The sequence below is a fragment of the Pararge aegeria genome, chromosome 1 (genome assembly GCF_905163445.1).
Source record: "Pararge aegeria chromosome 1, ilParAegt1.1, whole genome shotgun sequence".
In the NCBI taxonomy this organism is placed as follows: Eukaryota; Metazoa; Arthropoda; class Insecta; order Lepidoptera; family Nymphalidae; genus Pararge; species Pararge aegeria.
The window spans coordinates 8,905,288-8,925,697 of record NC_053180.1 but is presented as its reverse complement, the minus strand read 5'-3'; the positions used below and the strand labels follow the sequence as shown (position 1 = coordinate 8,925,697).

The 20,410-nt window shown below is 35.9% G+C and overlaps 1 protein-coding gene across 1 annotated transcript in view; it reads right to left on the bottom strand.

Moving 5' to 3' along the window:
- Window positions 1-20,410, bottom strand: part of LOC120635950 (uncharacterized peptidase C1-like protein F26E4.3) — a 55,554-nt gene that overhangs the window by 34,490 nt on the left and 654 nt on the right. The gene's annotated exons all lie outside the window — the stretch shown is intronic.

Below are 20,410 nucleotides of genomic sequence, written 5' to 3'. Positions count from 1 at the left end.
CGCTAGCGCGATGTAGGATTTTAGTAGCGCCATCTAGTTATGTAATGTGGAGACCGCCACATAGGTTTAAAACGTTTTGGTCGTTTCATAGCCTTATTTTTTTTTATTTTTATAAATAAATATACTACGACAATACACACATTGCCATCTAGCCCCAAAGTAAGCGTAGCTTGTGTTATGGGTACTGAGATAGCTGATGAATATTTTTTTATGAACATATACACATAAATACTTATAGTATACAGATAAATACCCAGACACTGAAAAACATTCATGTTCATAACACAAACATTTTACAGTTGTGGGAATCGAACCCACGACCTTGGACTCAGAAAGCCGGGTCGCTGCCCACTGCGCCACTCGGCCGTCATTGGTGAGCTGACGCTCTTTTTATTTCTTGCCGCCGTGCTTTTTACAACCAGACGTTCTATTACGGAGTTCACATTCCTCAGGTAGCTTAAAATGTACGCTTTATGAAACTGAAATAACCTTACTTAAAACTAGGTTAACAGCTTTAATTTGGTCGTCCAATCGCATTGGCGACGTGACGCTTGGTCTATGCCTGCCACATTGCTTTATAAACCATACGCTATATGGATAAAATTATCTCACGAAAATGTCCCCCAAGGTTAATTTGTACGCTGTGTAAAACTAGACCTCAACCGTACCTAAAACTAGGTTAAGTTACTGGCAGCTGTATTATGTTACAAAATATAGGTCATAAGCATTAGCTATAAATAAAGTTTTAATTAATTAAGTCACGTCTTTCCCACTATTCGTTATCTAGGTCACATCTTTTAGCTTCGGGGAATTGTCCTCAAGATTAATTGCCGTACCTACATGACGGCATCTACGTCGTAACTCGTAGTAGAATTAAAAAAAAATGTTTCAACATTTTAATGTCGCCGGATATTACGCTGTGTTTATTCGCATCAGAGAACCCTTGTCCGTAACTTTAAGCTGTGCTACATTAGGCCGCAATTTAGAAATGCGAGAACCGAGAGCGAAACTAAAATATTGAACATTGCAATTAAATTAACAATAAACATTATTTTGTTACTATCACTCAGATCATCCAAAATCGTCTACGTACGTTGTAGGTTGTTCAGGTGTTGTTGACATTATAACGCACAATAGTTAGTCTCTAAGAATCTTATGGAACAGTAAACATGCAGGCAACATACGGCACGAGTCCCTTGTGGTGATGGCAGATCAGAATACAGTTGTCATCACTCATCACCCTTCTCTTCCCGCAGTATCAGACAATATCGACCAAGGGAATATAATATAATGGCAGCAGCGTCCTCTGTCTACTACCTTAATTGCGATTACCCAGATTAGTCTTCCCAGCGTGCTTATTATGGGCAAACCTTTCCTTTGGGAAAGACCTTGCAAGCAGGCAATACCGTTGATTTTTTTTTTGAGGGTTGACGTACTCGACGCCTTAGTAACACATATTGTGGTTTCCATATCTATCACACGGATCTTAAATCGTTCATGATTTTCTCTACATGCCCATAACGTGAGCATAGTATTTCAAATGCTAAGAATTTGTAGGTATGCATCGCATGCTAATGTAACCTTGATTTTACAGTTTTGTCAATATCGCTCTTAGATACCGAGCTAAAAACCGGTTCTTAAGTATCGGCCAATCTATGCTTAAGACTGAACTTGAGAATAGTTTGCTGTCTTTGTGTTTAAACCTCTCTCACCTCACTTTCTTCTTTCCTTTTTTTCGGAGGGCAACCCTCATGTAAAATGCCCAACGCCTGCGTCTCCCCGTGCCGCGGAGACATCCCCGAGTCACGGGCATACGGGCATGCGCAGAGGCACTGAACATACAGAACCCTCATTCAGCCATTATCGCATGCAGTGCATTGCTTTCAAAAACAGTGAAAACGCCTCGCGCATATCTCACTTCACACCTGCGTTGTAGGACACAATGTTGATAGGTCACTAGTTTTTTCCATTTTCCCTATTTTATGGTTAACGTTCTGAACATTAGAGGTAATATAATTACTGTCAACTGCTAAATGGAGTGAAATAATTAACTATTGGATAGAATAATATATAGATAAGCTTAATTTTGATAAATAATTAACTGCCTGTTCGAGAAACACTACCAAAGTGGAGTGGTTTTTGATTCAAAATTAGTCGTGTACAAGGTTTTTGTATGTTTTTAAATCTATCATAACATATACTTCGGGTACTAATCCAGCTTCGCCAGTCAACAGGCGTGCGCGAACGACAGCACGCCAGCTAACTTAAGGACCGCAGGTGATCCTATCCCGTAAACTTTAAAAATAGTACAACAAAATCCGCTGCTTTTTAGGGTTCCGTACCCAAAGGGTTAAACGGAACATTATTACTAAGACTCTCTTTTCCGTCTGTCCGTCTGTAAGCAGGCTGTATCTCAGGAACGTGAACGTGAAAGTAAGACGGTTGAAATTTTCACAGATGATATATTATTTTTGTCGCTATAACAACAAATAATAATAAAATAAAAATGTAAGGGGGCACCTTTTTTTACTTTTTAAGAGCCTTAAGATTTAAAAAAATTAAATGAAATCTGGCCCTTTGAAGTGGAACAAAATCGCGCCCTAAGGAGTCGGTTACAAACATTCATGTGTAGCTAATTTAAGCGTGTAAAAAAACAACAACAAGCGACATTTTTGAGACATTTGCTTTCAAGGGAAATAAAATAAGCAATCTTTTAGAGACAGTTTGCAATTTTGTTAACAAATAACATCATTATTCGCATAATAGGTAAAATTATGCGAATATTGATACAATGTATTTGATAACAAAATTGGAATCATATTTTCACGGGAGAATAATATTTGAAATATTGATTTCAAAAGTTATGGTTGACGCAAATGAACCGGAAAATTTCAAGTTATCCCTTAAAATTCAAGAACCTAGTGGGTAAATATTTACCCACTTCTTACCAAAGCAGGCTAACCTTTAGGAGTGTGGCTGCTATAATAAATCCTCGGTTTCTATGCGGCATCAAACCGGAATGCTAAATCGCTATGAAGCACGTCTTTGTCGGTAGGTTGCTGACTCGCGACCGTCGTCTCTCCCCAGACCAGACGAGAGAAAATTCAGGAACTATAAAATCCCAAATTGCCTTCTCTCGGAGATCAAATCTAAGACCTCCGACTTATAATACCACAGCACTTATCACTACGCTAGGAAGGTCGACAACTGAATCCGTTTTACGTTTCAGTAAACTTTTCCTCAAAACAAATGTAATTATTTGCATATTTATCTAATACTATATCTCCTAAAGGGGCTTGAAAAAAAGTATTATCAATATCGCAGAAATTCCCATCTCTTAAAGCAGTAATATAAGTAAAACATTGATGAAGTTTTGCTACAGAATTATAATCCTTATTTTTAGGTAATCAAGGAATGTCAAACAAACTGCCATTTTAAGAAAATGCTGTTTGAAGCGATGGTAGGCCTATAATATATTACCGCTCTCATTAGATAAATGCATAATCACGCCTAAATGTTGATAAACGACTGATAACATTGTTTACATCCAAGTGACGAGGGGACCTTGGCATTCTTACGGTGAATTAATTGACGGCCGTCAATTTTTTAACACAGCATTATAGACGTTATAAGTTAGATCATAAGAGCGATGTGTAAAAGCAAACACAGGTTTAAGTTTTACATTTCAGGTGTTTATATAAAAATTAGGCCGTATCAATTTCGAGGTAGTGTTAGGTAGGGTCTAGTTAAAATAGCGTAAATAAGCAACGCTATCACTAAAGTCGGTTATAACTTAACCCGTAGCCTATTAAAATCCCACTGCGTAACCTCCTTTTGTCATAAGATAGGGAGGGCCTTAGAGCATAGCCTCCAATGCTTATGGTTCGTGGGCTTTTAAGTATTTATGTATTATATTTATAAAAATAAACATTAGACATCGTAGTACCCAAAACACAAGCTACGCTTACTTTGGGGCAACATGGCGATGTGTGTATTGTCATAGTATATCTATTTATTTATTTAATAACCGCCAGGCGGCACCGACGGTTTAAAGTGCTCTTCGCGTGCTTATCGCGAACTGCACTTTAAGCCGTTCGCGTCAATCTCTCCCATTAGGAGAGGCCTCTCCATTTTCAAACCAAACACTGATGGACTAGCCATATGCGCTGGATTTACACACATTCCCAAACACGCAGCGAAATATGACTATACGACAAAAAATAAATGATTAGGTGGGTCCGTAATTTTTTCATTTCCGTATTTTCTTTGATCTGGTCTAGTGCTTCAGCCGTGATTAGTTATCACCCAACGATTGAGCTTTCCGGAACGATACCGTGTGGAAACTGATGCCACACTCTAAACAGGTTAGCCTGCTACAATTTACAAAAGAGTTTCGAAAGACTTCACGTTTGTTAGAAATACTCTGACGTTGGTAATTATACATTAGTATGTGTAAGTATGTATGTACGTAACGAATCGTTGCACTCCTATTGGAATGTTGCGGTGAGGTTACAACAATGACAATTATTGTTTAGTAACCATAATATCTTCTTGAAAGAAATAAAAGTAGGCAATGTTTAAACAAATGTCTGAATTATTTCCAGTTGGTTTCAGTATTTTGTTCAAAACAGATGGTATTTAATAAACTTATAAATTTTCCTACTAACCTTTTTAATTTAAACTGTCATTTGAATCTACTCGGTAGTTAAAAGTTTTCTTTTCTCATTACACTAACAGTTAGGCCGCTATCATATTAGACTTTTTCTCTCTCTGGGCTTGTCTCCGTACTTGGTCGGCCAGAACCTCCCGTTGTACGTATCATATTAGACTTATTCGTAGTTTGTATTTGTTTGATGATTAATAGTTTGTATACATCCGAGGGATTAGGTGGTTACCTTCGTACATTGTCCCCAGGATGAGGCGATCCATCACATCAACTCATTACCGGCTCACTACAGAGCACGGGTTTCCTCCCACAACGAGAAGGTATTCAGACCGTCACCACGCTGGCCCAGTGCAGATTGGTGGAATCCACACAGCTTTGAAAACATAAGGTAGTACTCTCAGGCATGCAGGTTTCCTTACGATGTTTCCTTCACCGTTGAAGCAAGTGATATTTTAATTACTTGATACGTAACTTTGAAAAGTTAGAGGTGCGTACTGGGATTTGAATTTCGAATTCTCCCCTCCTCAAAAGTGAAGTCGAGCTCCTACCCAATGCGCTATCACCATGCCTGCATGCCTTTAGAGGCGATTGGCGATTAAGAATTCCAAGAAGGCGCCTCCGAACTTTTCATAAAACGTGCTCTTTGAATTTCAATTATTTTAAAGGTAGTTCAATAAACTCTATCGGCATAATGTAAATCTTTAGGTGTTCAACCACGTGCTTGTTCCGTGACGTAGCACTTTGCTTGGGAAACATTTTGTTTGTTTATCTGTTTTGTTACAATAGGGCCAGGGATCTTTCTTTGCATAGAGCTAGCACCTCTACCTTTTAGGACATGTATGAGATGAGAAATACGAAACATTTAACGGGATATATATCATTAATAGTGTCTCTGGCATCTCTGTGAAAAAAATTACATCAATCACTTGCTCTTACAAGTTACGCTACCGACGAAGATGTGGCTTATTGAAGTAAAACTTCTTTAGGCGCGACTAGGGAGTAACTCGGATTTTTTACTGACGGAAGTAACGCCGTACGCTAGACGTCTGTGTAGTTTCCGCTATTTAAAAATAATAATTTAGATTGGTAGTAAGTATATGTCATATACTCCATGCTTCTTGACTTGACTTAGTATTGGATTATTTATTTACAAAATTTTCAAACGGATCAATTGTGAATAGCAAAGTGAATAAAAATTTAACAGTTTAAAAAAATTATTTAAAATGACATTTTTTTTGAAAATTTCTAAATATACTTGTTTATTTAGTACTATTGTAATAAATAAATTATTAATAATTTTTCTGACGATTGCGACATTCTATAAAATTCAATGACAAGTATATATTGACGTGTGCTGATCTAACCTTTTCAATTTTCTACTCTCAATTATTCTATTTAACAAATGAAAATATTTTTAAAATGTGAAAGTTACATTAATGAATTTTAATGAAATGACGGACTCCCAGGAACATTTTACTCTTTCATCAATAAATAATAACTAGCTGACCTGTGCAAATTCGTCTGCACCACATCGGTTATTACCGGAAAACACGAATAAAATGACATTTTCTAAAAATTATACTTTATACTAAAATTTATGAAAATCGTTTGAGCCGATTCCGAGATTCCAATTATATATATACAAGATTTGCTCGTTTAAAGACATAAGATAAGATAAAAGTTTTACTTCAATCGCGCGTACAGGTTACACGCTTTTTTTTATTCTACTACAATTTAGCCCTTAACTGCACTCACTGTTAGTGATGATGCAGTATCAGCTGGAAGCGGGCTAGCTTGTGGTAGATTAAAAATATTAAAAAAATATAAATCTTTCGAGATTACATGCAAAGCATGCATTCCTCAGCTTATTAAGCTTTCATTATAATTACCATGTAGAACTCTATAAAACGTTAATCGCTATGGCGCTAATGTCGACAAAGACATCACGACCCATAGCCCTCCCCGTCCGTTGTCTACAAAAAATGTGCAAAAACCAGTTGATAAAAAACTAACATAGACTAAAGTTCGACGACCGGACTGTAAACACAGAATACAGAATTGCCTGCGCGGGATGTACTATTACTTGTACAAACAAATTATTATATAAATAGGTATGTACTACGTAATACTAGTGTGCCCAGTGCACTTAGCCTGCATGTAACTACAAACTAAATAAATCGATAGCAAAAACAAACGAATGTCTTATTTAATTTATCTATAACAGTAGGTATTTACTTATAATTAGTGATCAATTCAAAATATTTAAAATCCTAAATTCATTTATTTAAAATAGGCCTAGTTTATAAGCACTTTTGACACGACAAGCTTGTCTAGTTGTGACTCTAGCTTAGTTGGGGAGGCATATTCCACCAGGAAGGAGCCGGTAAGAAAATCAGCAGTTGTTCTTTTCATCAATGGTTTACAATAGTTTTTCTGCTTCGAAGCAACCTCTAAATTAAATCTGATAGATATTAAATTACATCTAAGTATGAAATGTTTTTTTTGTTCAAATCGTACTTATAATTCCGTAGATTAGCTAGATAACATAATTTTTTTTTAACAGTAACTGCCAAAACTTTTATAATGCGAGCACTTTTTGTTTTGGTAGTTTCAGTTTAGTGAATCGTGCAGTCCGCATTACACCTACATGTTTAAACGTATATTTTATCTTTTTTTACGGTATTGGTAGCTTGGCAAATAGCGTTGGACTTTTCAATTTAATACCACTATAAAAAATATGTAACTCAAAACCGTATTATAGACTACTACTTCTGCTCGCGACTTGACCCGCGCAAACTATTTCCGTATATGCCTTATATTTTTGACTGCCTCATTGGACTAGTGGTTAGCTTTAGAAAGCACGGATCACGAGGCCCTGGGTTTGAAGACTGTTTCCAGCAGTAGGTAAATAAATTTATAATATTGACGATTCATGTTATATACGTAATATGCGAAATTTACTGCGTGAAAGAACAAGAAGAAGAAAAAGAAAAAACACTTTATTGCACGTATAACATACAGGAAAAGAAACATTAAGGAGTATACAGTACACAATGTAGACATGCAAAGGCGGCCTTATTGCTGCAAGCAATCTCCTACAGGCAACCTTTGTAGATATGACTTGCAGGATAGTGCCAAGAGTGTTGATACATAAATACCCAAATGTAAAGATAAAAATACATAAATAATTTAAATAAATATACGTAATATATAAATATAAAATATACATAATATATATAAATATATAACAAACATAATATATATAAGTAGATGTTAACATACAATTTAAAAGAAAGAATATAAAGAATCTACTTCAAATTCCATCACTCAAAGAGAGGTAGTAGTCCTTAAGACGACTCTTAAATATCGGAAGGGAAGTTAGAATCCAAAAACTTTTTTTCGTTTCTTTATTATAAGACCGACCTTCATTCTGTTTATTTCTCTTCCACGCAGGTAGTCGACCTGAGTGGAAATCTGTTACATATAAACAGAACAACGCTTCGCAGGTCGTGAAAAGAATACGTCCTATAAAACCGCCCTGTGTCCATTAAATTGAAGCGATGTTTAAGCCACTTAAGTGCCTGTAATCACACCGGAAACCACGCCTTTTAGACCGGAATAGGGCAATGCTTCCTAGACATACTCTGTCAACAGAAGCTCTATTACCAAGTATTTAGGTACTTAATTACAACAAAATCCAAGCTCTATATCACAGACTTTAAACCATTTCAGGATATAAAGTAGCCTATATTCTGTCAATCTCAAAAAAGCGGTGAAAAGCGATTTCCCCTCTCTCCCACGCAGTGGCGTGCACTTCATATATGCACAAAAGCACTGCGAACCCTTTATTTTTCGTATATTACTTGTATAGAAGAGAATTTTTATATTTTATACGATGTTCCCGCTTTATGCCTACCCTGATCATAAACCCTGTGCACGCCAATGCTCCCACGGTCTCCCTTTTGGAGGGAACCACTTCCATCCTCGGCGCACATAAATAAATAAAAATAATAACATAAAATATAACACAACACCTTCTTTCTTTCTTCTCGAGGATATATGGGTTTTAGGAGATCGACTTATAATCTGTTTTAATGGTGAATACATTGTGAGGAATCCTGCAGGTTCGTGAGTTCTCCATAATGTTTTCAAAGGCGTGGCGTGTGACTTGACCAGCGTGGTGGACTAACGCCTGAAGTCTTTTCATACAGAGAGGAGACCTTCGCCGTGGTGTAAAGAGGTGATTATCTTCTGATGATGTTAATCTTCGGCCCATAAACCAGCTCCATGCAAAATTTACCTTTCTCTTTAGCTACGTTCTCGAAGGACAAAACAATAAACATACTTTCGTATTTTTAATATTAGATAGTAGTGAAGTAGAGATGATAAAATAATTTTATTGTTAACACACATACCTATTTTCTTTAATGGGGTTTTAAATATGTATTTAAGTGTCAACATTTTTGCTAGCGCAACCAGCGAGTAGGTACAATCCATTCAGTGTATATAGGGGGAACATTAACCTAAAATATTAAGTATTAAAAAATGAAACTAGAATTCGAGTGAGAATTATTTTAGTCTGTGTTTAGGATCATTAGAAACCCGGTTTGATATTTGTTATTAATAAACAGCATTTGTAAAAGGTGTCACTTAAAATGAATACTGGTGGGTCGACTTGCGCTGTGGACAATTTCTACTATTCAAGTTCTATGTCTTAGGCGTATTTTTATGTTCTTAGCAAAATATTTTATCGAATCTAGACTTTACCGGCAGCGGTACGGTAGGTAATTGGGCCTAATTGTTCTAGTTTTAGAAATGAGAGAAACACATTGAAAGGCCTTTATAGTTACGGCAATTAGCTTATTTGATGTTTTTAAACGATTTCATCATCATCACCAATAACAGGCGTCATTAAAATCTCCTGGATGCAAGCCTCTCCTCTCATCAACGTGGAAAAAGATACGTTAAGTCAGTTTTTTTTTAAATTATTCACAATACTAGCAGACGTACCTCTACACAATAAAAGATAAAGGTAAAATTAGATCCCTTTAAAGATATTCAGTTTCTTATGTTTGTTTCGAAAACCATTGAACAATAAATAAATCATTGAAACGCGAAAATTCTACTCTACGTTTTGTAATTATAAGTTCTATCTTATAAGCAATATAAATAAGATGTCCGCTTTTAGGCTACAGTTGTCACGCTTCACACTGTGTGTGGCCAGATGAAGCTTACTGCTTCGGTCGACGTCGCACAAAAGAAAACTAGAGTTGACCTTCCACTCTAGTTTTCTTTCGTGCGACGTCGTTTGTCATTACATGTCGTATGACGACAGTCTTGTTTGAAAATCGTGTTTTATGTGGGTGAATGTATACGACCAGTGATAGAATCGCGACTGTACCACGGCCTTTTTGCGATTGTGTAGCTGTACAAAATCCTGTCACGGCCTGTGATAATTATGGTTAAAGCCCGTCAATCGGTACACAAGAAACGTAGAAGTTCTTTAATTCACTAACTTCTACAGGGCCAGTAGGACGTTAATTAGGCTGTTAATGAGATTAATCTTATCACAGACTAAATTTCCTGTTGTTAATTATTGTAACCTTGGGAAGGCATATTGCTTTCTAAAAGTCTTTATCATAAAAGATAATACAGAATCTATTTTAGAATAATAAACATATAACGTAGTGGGAACGCAGAGACAATAAAAATAAAATCAGATCAAGGCCCTCTAGGGTTTTCGAAACGGTATTTATTTCTCAACACTTCATCCAGAACAAAACAAAACAATAAATCTCTTATGATCGGCAAATAAAAACGATACAGATTCCTTTCTTTATGAGCTTTACGAATCTGGCACGGTATTGCCTGCTGGAGGATGTAATACTCACGAAACTTATTTTCCAATGGACAATTTTTGAGACGAGGGATTAAGAGGTTAATCCTACTTCGCTGCTTGTGGTTGGCGGGATTTATGGATAATAATCGAAATATTGCTCTCCGAGGCATCAGAATGTCTATATCAGATTATTTTGAATAAATATATACAGTGGCGTGCACTATGTTTCATACCAGGGTATGCATACAGCAGGAAAATTGCATAAAACGGCCAAAATTCAAAATCAGTTTTAGGGTAGGCAGTGCTTTTGCGCATGTATGAAGTGCACCCCACTGAATATATAATGGTCTTAACCGGGAATCAACCACCCAGTACCTCGTAACTCTTTTACGTTACTCTTATCCATGTTTAATTATTCAAATATCTTTTCGGATTTAAGGTCACAAACAAGGTAGGTTAGCGACCGTGTTAATATTGTTTTGGATATCGTTTATTATTGTTATAACTAGTTTTATTTACATAATCAATTTATTTTAATATTTCGAGCGGTAAACTTCCGTAGTTCCGTTAATGAATGACCGCTGTTGAAAGGTTTACGTACATTAGCATGCAGATATGATAACTAAAATTATCTACAACCATATCATCAAAACCTGATTATAAATTTAAAAATAATGAATATATATATACTTCATTCACACAAATTATCTCTAATATTATGTTTTTTATTTCTTTTTATAAAGCATTGTTTTCCTAAGAACTTAATTCAAATAAAATTTTAACCAACGTTCCCACTGACTGGCCCTTACTAGCCCCTTCGATTTTGATGTGATACGTAAATGCACGGTATACTGTTAGGTTATTTTTATATTTAGTTGAGGAGCTAAGGATGACATTGCTCTTTTTACATGACACCTAGAATAAATATATACATCATCATCATATCAACCCATTACAGTGCACGGGTCTTCTCCGTCAATGAGAAGGGGTTAAGGCCGTAGTCCACCACGCTGGCCCGGATTGGTGGACTAACTGATAAATTCGGTGTTATTTAAACTTATCCTCGTACCTTCTGTATAGTAAAATATATGTTTAGTCCTATTTAAAATTATCCTCGTAGAAATATAGACCTATGTATTATGTATACGACTGTCTGAATGACTGGCAATAAATATGTAACCTTTCATGAATGAAATTGAGATCACCCAAAGTCAACGGTCATTGAAATAAAAATCTGAAACACGAAGAACTTCGACAGTTATTTCAACATTTTTCATTGTTATGGTTCTATTTGTCCTGTCCATTTATTTGGTTATTATTATTTAAGTAGCACGAATTAAATAAAATTCCGTATTTAACACATGGAATCCCATGGGTCTGAAGGACATTTTTTTGAAGTAACGGCTTGAGGTATAAAATTCAAATGAATATCGAATATGATATGACTCGAAGTTGACCTGATACTTAAATATAATTTTAATTTCCGCTGTATAAATCGAGAATCAATTTTCTAGTTCAACGAAACAAAAAGAGCAACCTTTCAAATCATATTTTCTATCTTTTATTATTATTATACACAGTAAAGTTTGTCTGTACTTCTGCAAAGTAGCCATATTTACGCGTTTTAGGGACAAAGTAATGTCCATCTAATGGAATGTAGTTTAGAAGAGAAAAAATCGGACAAAAATGATTTCGATACCTGTGTTTATATATTGTCAGAAATGGGGAGATCAAACAAAGTTACTATAAGGTCAATGATCCAACAGTAGCTATATTAAAAGGCTTCGTTCGAATAATTTATCCAAATAAAGAATTATTACGTTCGTTTTAAGGTACGGAACTTCCGGTGTGAGGGTTGGATTTGGACTTAGCCGATTTTTTTGAATATCAAAAGGTACTACTTATCTATAATCTTATCGGATAAGTATCGAATGAGCAATGATTTGCTTTACGTATACAGTTAGATACAGGTATTTCCCGGGCATCTAGTAAATCCAACATGAGGGGCATGCTGTGGTAGATTTTAGTTCGGTTATTTTCTAAAATTCTCTTCTGTTATATTCGGAAGAAATTTTGTGTTTATATTTTATTTGGTTCTTGAATGGCTTGAAAATACAATTGTAGGGTAGGTGGTGCTGATTTAACAGGCTATACGAGGTCTACAGGATCAACTTGTAAAGAATATTTTTTTGTATCGGTACATCAGGTGAAGAAACCCGTTCTACATCATGTTATCAAAGCTATATGGAATCCAGCTCCGCACTGGGCCAGCGTGGTTTACTACGGCCATAACCCCATCCAATAATGGGTCGACATGATGATGACTTCAGCTTAGTCCTATCCTGACAGTATATCATAACCGCTGCGCAGGATTGCTCTTTCGCCCGTTCACCACAACCTGTTCGACCTCGCTTTGTCCGATTCGAACCGCCTATAAGTCCGCTCCACTCCTCTTGCACAGTTCCCACTGATGCGGAGTGGAGCGAAGTGATTGGCTTTTGGATTCATGGCCCGCTTGTCCACTCCACACAACTACGCGTCAACTACAGACGCGACGAGAAGATGATTGGCTCTACGGCAATTCTATTTTTAAAGAGAGCAAGAGACGACAATGTGCAAGGTTAGTTACGCGGTATGGCTATTGACGACGGTATGCTACAAATGCACACTCACTTCAACATTAGTGACCCAGATGCATAAAGAAAGTGCTCGACATTATGAACATGCTTTTAGTCAAAGAGAACGCCGCGCCGAGCAACATTATACCATGCAATGTCAATAACTGACACTATTGACACTATAGTCTTGACACGTTATATTCAACTTTATCTACAAAGTTTGAACGAAAACAGACCGTTTAAGGAGGGTCAAAATTAAGTCCAAAGGGGTTGGTTACTAAAATACAAACAAAAATACCGGTGAAAAGCGTACAAAAAGGTATTATATTATATTAATACACTAATATTATAGCTAACTTATGGCTAAGAATGTATGCTATAAACGGTTATAGGAATTTTATTATACCGACCGTTTTTGTGGTAGTTGAAAAATAATTTATAATCTTCAAATCTTATATTAGAGTTCACTAAAGTAGATCGCTCATGGCTACGAAAGGCTTAATAGCCCCATTTAGAGCAGCAAGGACCCGAAATAGCCGCAACATAAAAAACAATAGCTCAAATTAGCAGCACCAATCGAACACATTCTACTTCGTTCGAAGTTTCAGTAAGAAATGTACCAAAGAATTGCGTGTTCTTCTTCGTGCGATTAATTTACGGTAAGTTATAAGGTTATATTTTTATTCCAGTAATGTAATAGTTTTGATACTAATAAACGAAATAATTATGATACTTACTTTCTTTGGTGTCTGTAGTTCCTCTAAATGATGGATTTCAAGATGCCCTATATTTGTAGAGCAAAATTTTACACTTTCCTAACAGCTCCTGAACAGTTAGAAATTTTAATAACTAACAAATCAAAACTACTTTTAATGATAACCTCAATCAATCTCATACATAAAATAATAACGGGGCTTAATTAATTTATATATCGAACTTTAAGCTCATCAATTTTATTTCACCGTGAACTACAACTTCCGGTTCGTACGTACTAAGTTACTTTACAATGTAAAGTTTATTATAAACAGCTTTTAATTTAAGTAAGAAATCTTTACCGTCATCTCTTAAACTATTAAAATCTGACTGAACATTAATTTGGCGTGAAAGCTGCTCATTGAAACTTATTTATTAATTATCACTGGCGCCATGCGCTTAATCTCTTAATACGAAGTAGGTACATAACCACCAATAAAATACAAGTACCTGTCTGTGATTTCGAAACAACTACTACATATTAAGCTTGTAATTATGATTATTTTCACGACAGCATAATATATAAAGACGTTGTTAAATTTATTTGTACATAAGTGTCTTGTTTGTTCGTTTTTTCGGCCAGTGTACAATTGTAAAATCCGATTTAAACTTTATGTCGTCGCGGAAGTAAACTGTGAAATGCGAATGTAGCTTCGCTCAGGTAGTCAACTGTACCCTGATACGGGAATAGCGAACATTGAATTCTGCGCATCAAAACGCACGGAATTCGAGAAGTCATAAAGTTGAAATCTTACTGTACCTACATACATTTTAATCAGTGGATATTAGGGACAGTATACAGTGTGCGAAGTAACTATTGGAGTTTTCCGCTTGTTTGGGCCTCCCTTATCTTCACAGAACCTTAGTATAAAGAAAACTAGTAGTTTTGAAGAGTTAGAAAAGTGTTTTAAAAAAGCACTACCGCCGTTGCCAAAGGCTGCTGAAGCTGTGGATTTCAGGTTTAAACATTTTTCCAAGTTTCTCTTACAGTTTGCTGCTTGCCTGGTAGGTTGTCTTTATCTCGGCAGAACCTTGATAGAGAGAAGTTACCAGGTAAACCAGATGTTTTCTAATGCCCGTGTTCACTACCGACGAAAAAGGCAAGGCTTAATAAGTAACGCTTAATCTTAGGAGATTTCTAGGCATTCATCAACCGATCACCAATAGTTATCACCTTAGTTGTTAAAAAGTTTATCCTCTACAAAGCGTTCTCTACAAAATTAGGATAATATTATTCTAATGCAAGTACTACGTATACTACACCTGCGCCTTGTCAAGGCAAATTTATTTAAATAATAACAGATTATAAATAAATTTCAGAGACAGATAACGATCATTTTTGAGATTATGATAATGAAAACAATTATATTAATAGCATGCAAGGGAGTTTGTTGCGACAAGCACAACAACCTTTAGAAATTACAAAAACCATTTATTTCAAGGATCCCAACTGCTCTTTTGAAACCTAAAGTCTGCTGTTTGCAATGTCTCCTATAGCTGTTCAAAAACTACGTATTAAAAATAGACGAAGAAGGCTATATGAGTCTGGTAATAAATAAATGTCAATTAACTTTAACTCATCGTCATCATCAGCATATGAATGCCCCACAGCTGGGCAAAGATCTCCTCCCACGTAGTAGAGAGGTCAATAACGCACAGTACTTCAAATATAGGTTTTATTAAACGAATAAAGTTAGTGATAATAACCCGTGCTATTCGAAGAGTAGCAAACCAATTTTTGAAGTGAAAACTTCTTTAGGCGCGTTGAACACTTTTTGGGTGAACAAAAATCTTGGAACTCACGTCATCGTCATACTTTTATCCTTGATCATAAACACCTATTTATAACCAAAAATAATTCAATAGTAACAATATCCGGCGATACCATTCACAAGTAACTTAGTTATCAATTCTATCTATCGGCAGTTCCCAAAGATTGCCCACTTGTTTTTCTTTAACTTCGATAGTACTGAGAATTTCTTGACAGAAAAAACCCAATACCTATTAGTTTTACAAATAGAAGCCCTGAATTCACAAGAAGCTCTACCGATAGAGATAATAACGTTATCAGTAATTCTACAAAGAACGTCTTTGATAGCAAAGCCTTCACCGTAATGTCAAGGTGGCGCTTATAGCTCTGCCTATAGTCATGCTAATTCTAAACAGGGTTACACTTACAATGTTAATGGTGTCGATTCTATTGTACCCAAATCTCCTAGTGTGTTATTTGAGATCTAAAGATCTAGCAGTGTAAAGCATAATCACTTTTGATATTTATGATTGCAGGATTCATTGCGATCTTTGATGTCTTCTTCGATTAATTTACGAAGTTAATAAAATCAATCGCATTTAATATTCCAAAGGTGTAAGCACTTTTGCCTCTTGTTGTGTTGTTTTCTTTGTAGAGGTTAATTTAAGTTATACATATAAACATTTTTAAGGGCTATATAAAAATAAAAATATATATTTTAAATTTTTATTTTGGCCACACCCCCACTAGTTTGTCTCGCACATTCGAAGGTTGTATAGTAGAATATGGTTGAGCATTAAGTCCGCCTTTTGTAAGCCGATTAAAAAAAAAGAAGATAAATCATCAGACAGATTAGAGTTTAGTATTCATTTCCTTATCGACCAGGGAAAGGGAAGGATAGCACTAATAAATCGAATCTGTAATATGAAAATCATGAATTAGTATTGTATAAAATTCGGACTTACGTCTGAAACACGATTTATACGATTTACTTACGTAAATCGTGTTTGGGGCTCTAAAACGACAGATACCAACATCAACATTATACGAGTAAGTGGGACTTTTAGGGCAACATACAGATACAACCACTTCACAGCCAGGAGGCATAAAGTCCCGCTTCGGTCCAAGGAGAGGTCGGAGCCATGTAGAAGGCAGCTTGGGTAAAACGTTCTCCACAATTTCGCGAGCACCAGAGCTCATACCTTTGCCGTTGTGTCCGATATCTCTCAACAACCACCTGTGAAGCTACGGCTAGACACCAAAAACCAAAGCTAGACGCTTAAGGAGTAGCACCGAGCGTTTTAAGGCTGGAGCACGGAGTAGGTATTCCAGTTTACTACCCCCCTAGATCCTAGATTACGAACTCTTGTAAATTACTATAATAAGTCTCTAAAATTCGGGACGGTTGGTTACCATAGCTTAACAATTATGTCATGAAATTCAACTTCTAAGCGTCATGTGATTACATCACAAGGAAACAAAGTGTTTCAACTTTCAAGGTTTGGCCCTAATCAGTAAATCATAGGCGTCCCATTTATGCAAAGGTCACCCCCAAAACGTAAAATAATAGTTAATTTTCCTTAAACCAATGCTACGTTTCCTTTGGATGATGATGATGTTAATGAAATTCGTTTGGACAGTCTAGTGGTCAGCATTTTTGTTTGTGGATTAGCATCAATAGGGATGATACAAAAATTTGCAGATATTAGGTAGTTTGTCAGAATCATATTAGTACCAGTTCGAAGTTCCCACTGGGAAACAATATTTAACAATATTTCTCATTGTTAATTTTCAGTACCATGCCATGGTATTGAAAATGTCTTCTCCTGGTATTATCAGTGCTTGACAATTAGGTCTTTTGTAGGGTCTTGTGCCGCTTGGGACAAGCTGCTCCCTGCGACTGACTTATTTGATGGAATCTCAGTGGTCTACCAACACTGCGTTTATGGGTGCGAAGTCTCCATTTCAACACCTTGGGCCGTAACGTCCATCCGAGCTATGTGCCCCACCAATTGCCACTTCAGCTTCGCGACTCTTTAAGCTAGGTCGGTAATTCTGGTTCTTCTACGGATCTCCTCATTCCTGATTTGATCATGTAGAGACTCAGATACTCCGACGTTTCTCTCTCTATTGCCCGCTCAGTGACTCTGAGCCTTCTTATAAGACCTATATATAGTGAGCGACCACGTTTTGGACCATAAATCATTAATGGCAATACGCGCTCGTAGGCGTTAGTCTTAAGGTACCGAGGTATCTTGGACGGATGTCACGAAGTTTCCCGAACGGTGCCCATCCGAGTTGGATTCGGAAGTTCATCACTTTCTCGAAATTAGTCCTGTCGAACTGGGTCGTGCGTCCTAGGTATACGTTTTATCACTTAAATTACCATGTGATGTAAACTGACTCCACCTTAACACTGTACAGCTTTACAGATGTACGAGAGTAAAATATGTCATTAATTGTAATTTTTGTTTAATTAATAATAATAATTGAGTTAAAGTAGTTCAAGTAGCTTCAATAACAGGAATAACTTTGATTTGTAAATAAATTTATATCATTCATGATTGCTATTATTTCGAAAACCGTACTTTTAACACGCTTTATATTAGTTTTTAGATCGTCTTACCCGATCATTTAAGCACAATATTAATACGTATTATGAAAACCAGTTAACCTTAATAAATCGTACTTATATTGCTTTTCTGCGATACCTTATCAATGGATAAGCAAGATAACGTTACGTATATACAGGAGTGCGTTCTTATGTTACACTATTACGACAAAACGCATAAATTATATGAAGTTACTTAGGTAGGTAAGTATTTTTTTTTTCATCATTATAGCACAAGCGTTTTATTGACAGATAATTTATTTTCGAATAGGCTTATATCCAGTCGGTTTTAGTTATTTAAACTTTAAGGTGGAATAAAAAAAGTTATCGACAAATCATTGATTTTTTAATTGCTTACTGCTCAGAATCTTAAACTAAGCCAGGTATCTATGTCGGTATCCAACATTATCAAATTACAGCGCCTTTGTCTCCAGATTGAGAAACCTGAGGTTAAAGGCACCATGATTGCAAAGTGCGCCTTAGAGAACGTTATGGATAACTCTCAGGAATACAGGCTCTCCTTACGATGTTTTACATGCCCAGTGATATTTTAATAGCTCTACTTAAAAACGTAACATAACTCCGTAAAGAAAGAGGAGCGTGTCGAAAATCGAAACCGATCGTCCAAAAGGGGGACCGAAGGTGTTACTAGATTATCAACTATTATTTGAGCTCCATCAAAATATCAAAAATGAAATAAAAATATATAATTATATTTTAATATTACTTATATTTCTCGCTGCGATGTCGCATATTTTGGCTGGTTTTGTCTTTTTTCATGAGCTCATTCTGTGCAATTTTATTTCCTTAAATTATAAAACAGTATCACCTCTACTCTATTTAGCGCCAGTAAACCACTGTGACCGAAAAAGAGATGGTTGGATCCTGCATCCCCGAGAGTCCTCCATAATGAAGTCTACCAAACCTGCCCAGCGTGGTTGACCGAAACCCTCCTCATTGTGACAAAAGACCCTGGCCCTGTATCGAGTCGGTAATATCGTCCTTTACAACCTTATACATGATACGATTATATAGGATACAATTTGAGAATGTAGCCCTAGCGAAAATTATTTCCTGAACTATAGTCGTAAAAATGTAATAGGCCCGTTTTGACATTTGTCATCGCGACGTAACTAGTTATGGACCATAAGACTCGGGACTCGATACTCACGATAAATCAATTTAAGTTTTTATCAGTACTTGATTGATATTATTATGTATTGTAAAGTGTTCGTTCGTTCAAAGTATTCCTTTAACTTCACAACCAATACGCGTGATTGGCTGTTGATTATACGTCCACTTTTCAACATGTTGAAACAGAGTTAGTACTATATAACAACAAACACAAAAATCGAGTCAAATCACTATGTTTAAATTAATGTCCAAAATAGAAGAGCCATAGTTAACGTAATAGTAAACAATATATATCAAACTTAAACGAGCGCACAGTCGACTTTACAAGATGAGGAACGAAAAACTGCGCAGTGCGCGCGGGGACGCTTCAGTCATGTGCCGTTTGGTCAGATACATCAACCCAGACTCATTATTTAGAACCCATTTTGAGAACCAAGCTCATTCTTTGCAGTAAAGATTACTACACAATATTTAATTTCGATATTCAGTAAAAAAATGGTTACAGCTCTAGTGTAAAAAAAAAAAAGACTAAGAACGTAACTGTTTTCGGAACGTTTCGCAACAATTATAAATTGCATGCTACGATAAAGTAAGCGCAAAAAGAATACTCGCGATATATTCTTTCATATTATTTATCGTCGCAAAAAAATTTACGTATTTTTTAAAACACTGTATGTAATTGATTTTTATTTTATTGTTTCTTTCAGTTTCATTCCAAGTTACATTCTATGGTCTTGCACAAATGTCAAAACGGGCCTATTATATTTTTACGACTATAATGTAAATTATAAGCCATTACATAAATCCTTACCATCATTTACTAAAACATTGAACATAGTACATAGTATACAGTAAATGAAAAACTTTTTTTGTGAGTATTGATACAACAGCTGCTACGAAATCCCTACGATAATAAATTCTTTATCTCCGATACAATACTTCACTTAAACTAAAATAGGTTAGATATTTTGCAAAAGATACCTGCGTTCTTCATTTGTACTAGTTAGAATTTTCCTTAAAATATCCAAGAGTAGTAAAA